This window comes from Amblyomma maculatum, chromosome 7 (assembly GCF_055883805.1).
Source record: "Amblyomma maculatum isolate TAMU_Amacu chromosome 7, ASM5588380v1, whole genome shotgun sequence".
Classification (NCBI taxonomy): Eukaryota; Metazoa; Arthropoda; class Arachnida; order Ixodida; family Ixodidae; genus Amblyomma; species Amblyomma maculatum.
Genome location: NC_139350.1, coordinates 97,710,982 through 97,713,270, shown reverse-complemented (window position 1 = coordinate 97,713,270; position 2,289 = coordinate 97,710,982). Strand labels below are relative to the sequence as shown.

The 2,289-nt window shown below is 62.0% G+C and overlaps 1 pseudogene; it reads right to left on the bottom strand.

Annotated features, from left to right (window-relative positions):
* Positions 1 to 977: 977 nt before the first annotated feature.
* Positions 978 to 1,933, bottom strand: LOC146184018 (uncharacterized; annotated as a pseudogene).
* Positions 1,934 to 2,289: the final 356 nt, after the last annotated feature.

Genomic DNA, 2,289 nt, shown 5'->3' with positions numbered 1-2,289 from the left:
AGGTACGGTCCGGCCTGCCACCCCTTTCTCTCGGTCAGTCACCGGAGGAGGCCCGGTCCGGCCTGCCACCCCTTGTTCTCGGCCAGTCACCGGAGGAGGCCCAGTCCGGCCTGCCACCCCTTTCTCTCGGTCAGTCACCGGAGGAGGCCCGGTCCGGCCTGTCACCCCTTTCTCTCGGTCAGTCACCGGAGGAGGCCCGGTCCGGCCTGCCACCCCACGCTCTCGGCCGGTCATCGGAGGAGGCCCGGTCCGGCCTGCCACCCCTTTCTCTCGGCCAGCCATCGGAGGAGGTCCGGTCCGGCCTTCCACCCCTCGCTCTCGGCCAGTCATCGGAGGAGGCCCGGTCCGGCCTGCCACCCCTTTCTCTCGGTGAGTCACCGGAGGAGGCCTGGTCTGGCCTGCCACACCTTTCTCTAGGTCAGTCACCGGAGGAGGCCCGGTCCGGCCTGCCACGCCTTTCTCTCGGTAAGTCACCGGAGGAGGCCCGGTCCGGCCTGCCACCCCTCGCTCTCGGCCAGTCATCAGAGGAGGCCCGGTCCGGCCTGCCACCCCTTTCTCTCGCCCAGTCATCGGAGGAGGCCCGGTCTGGCCTGCCACCCCTCGCTCTCGGCCAGTCATCGGAGGAGGCCCGGTCCGGCCTGCCACCCCTTTATCTCGGTCAGTCATCGGAGGAGGCCCGGTCCGGCCTGCCACCCCTTTCTCTGGGTCAGTCATCGAAGGAGGCCCGGTCCGGCCTGCCACCCCTTTCTCTCGGTCAGTCATCGGAGGAGGACCGGTCCGGCCTGCCACCCCCTGCAGGCGGCCAGTCACTGGAGGAGGCCCGGCTCGGCCTGTCACTCCCTGCAGGCGGCCAGTCACTGGAGGAGGTCCGGCTCGGCCTGCCCCCTCCCCCTGCAGGCGGCCAGTCACTGGAGGCGGGGTCGCAGGGTCTGCGTGCACCGAAAAAAGTGCAGGGCTGGCCGGCAAATGGTAGCGTCTTACCACCGCCGGCCCTCGTCGTTTCCCTGCTGGCGGGACCCCCGGGGGCTTGGACACTGGCTCTTGAAGTGTCCCCGTCCACCGCACTGGAAGCAGACCGGCGGGTTCGTATGTGAGCCACCCGTAGTCCGGTAGGCTGGTTCCTGGGTTGTCTTGCCGCGGCCTCGGGCACATACTGCCGGATCCGATTCCAGAAAGGCAGGTTTAAAGGGAGCCCGGGCTGCCATGGAGTGGTGGTAGAACGGGTCCACTGCCCGGGGGGGCGGTGCCGGAATCACCCTGCTTGAAACAGAGGAACCACGCCACGCACATGACGGCTCAAGGGATGCGCTAGGAGGGGGTGGGGGTTGATAAGAAATTTCTGCCAACATTGCCGCCTGAATATCCGATGCAGCTTTTGCCAGGTCGTCAAGAGAAAGGAAGGTGCGGCCCCTTAGGTAGGCCTGGAAGCGCGGGTAGGACTGGCGGATCGCCCGTGTCACTCTTTCCGATTCGGGTGCCAGGGGGTCTGCGCGCTCATAAGCTCCTGAAATGACCGTATGTATTCCTGGAGGCTTTCGTCCTCTGCTTGAGTGCGAGCGCGAAGTTCGTCTTTCATACGGACCGCATAGTCTGGGGGGAGGAACTCTGCTCGGAGGAGCTGCTCGAAGTGAGGCCAACTTTGAAATGACTGACGACGCCGCCAACGGGCGGCGGAGCCCGTTAGGGCCACTGGCAGAACGCGCTGAAGGAGTAGGTCATCAGATAAGGCTTGCGCGTTGCGGTAATTAGCCATCTCTTGAAGAAATTCTGCCACCGATTTTTTATCAGTGTGGCCGTCATAAGTTGGCACTGCGAGCTGCAAGCGGAAGTTATCTGTCGGTGTCACCTGCAATTGACGTTCTAGTATTGCGGCTAACTGGGTGACGATTCCGGATATATCCGGTGGGGAGGTAGCTTTGTCGTCGTTAGACATCGAAGTAGTGGTTCGCGTAACCTTTCCGGAACGCAAGTGCATCGAATTAGCGGCACTGCATGTCTGACATAGAAAATGGGCGAAGAAAACACCCGCAAAATGTTACTGGCAATTAAACACTGGATGCATGTGGCGAGGGCTGATGGACAGAAAAATTTGCGTAGCTTACGTTGTCAAGAGCTTTTTTGACGCAATTGTCGTACCATCCGACGTCGAAAGGAGCGCTGTAGAAGTGTCCACGACCGGTTCTGGGAGGGGGGCGGTTCCCGGTGCTGGTAGTCACGAAGTACGGAAGCGTCTCGAAAAAATGAAAAGAAAAAACAAAAGAAGCACAACGGCAAAGCAATGAGAAAAGA